Source organism: Octodon degus, unplaced genomic scaffold (genome assembly GCF_000260255.1).
Source record: "Octodon degus isolate 3935 unplaced genomic scaffold, OctDeg1.0 scaffold00079, whole genome shotgun sequence".
Lineage (NCBI taxonomy): Eukaryota > Metazoa > Chordata > Mammalia > Rodentia > Octodontidae > Octodon > Octodon degus.
The window spans coordinates 5,120,898-5,121,902 of record NW_004524655.1 but is presented as its reverse complement, the minus strand read 5'-3'; the positions used below and the strand labels follow the sequence as shown (position 1 = coordinate 5,121,902).

General features: G+C 39.7%; 1 non-coding gene across 1 annotated transcript; it reads right to left on the bottom strand.

Annotated features, from left to right (window-relative positions):
- Positions 1-547: 547 nt before the first annotated feature.
- On the bottom strand, positions 548-711 carry LOC111818119. Its single transcript, XR_002822185.1, has one exon. It is a non-coding gene; the product is annotated as a U1 spliceosomal RNA (small nuclear RNA).
- Between the last annotated feature and the right edge of the window lie 294 nt (positions 712-1,005).

Genomic DNA, 1,005 nt, shown 5'->3' with positions numbered 1-1,005 from the left:
GACCTTCCCCACACCCCCGCAAAAAAAGGAGTTAGAGTAGAAAGTAAATTTCCCTCATCCTTCTATAGTTTTCCCAATTCTGTTTTTCAATTTTTCTTTCTTATTAGTACTTTTTCAGTGTATGATGAGTACATTCCTCATTACAATTTTCCTATTTATTAACATCTTTCATTAACATGGTGCATTTGTTACAATTGATGAATCAGTGTTGCTATATTATTATGAGCTAAACAGTTTACATTTAGGTTCACTCTTTCTATTAGACATTGTATGGGTCTTGACAAATATGTAATGAGATGCGTCCACCAGTACAGTTTTGTACAGAATGCCTTCACTGTCTTAACATTCCCTCTATTTCATCCTTCCTGCCCTTTCACAGCGCTGTGGCAATCTCTGTACTTTTTACTGTCTCCTTAGTTTAAATTTTTCCAGAATGTCTTATAGTGGGAATCAGGGAACATACAACCCTGGAGCTCTTTCAGATTATTTTGTTTCACTTCACAATATGCACTTAAGGTTCCTTCACATCTTTTTTTTTCTTTTTTCAAAGGGGAGGGCGTGAACGCAGTCGCCCATTACCACAAATTTCGCAGTCGAGTTTCCCACATTTGGGGAAATCACAGGGGTCAGCCCATCTGGGATGCAATGGACAAGCCTCACCCTGGGAAAGCCCCCTTGGTGACCGTGCTATCTCCTTCGCCAGGTAAGAATCCTTCACCTCTTTTCATGGCTTGCTAACACATTTCTTTCCAGTGCTGAAAAACATTTTATTGTGTGACTATACCACAGCTTGTTTATCCAATCTCCTGGTTTCTTCCAAGTTTTAGCAATTAAAAATAAAACTGCCATCAACATGCATGTGCAGGTATTTTTGTGAACATGACTCTCAAGTTGTTGGCATAAATACCAAAACCTGAATTCCAGAGTCTAAAGTGAGAGTTTGTTTAGTTTCACAAAGAAATCACCCCGCTTTCTCCCAAGGTGGCTGTCTCCGCAGCCCCACCA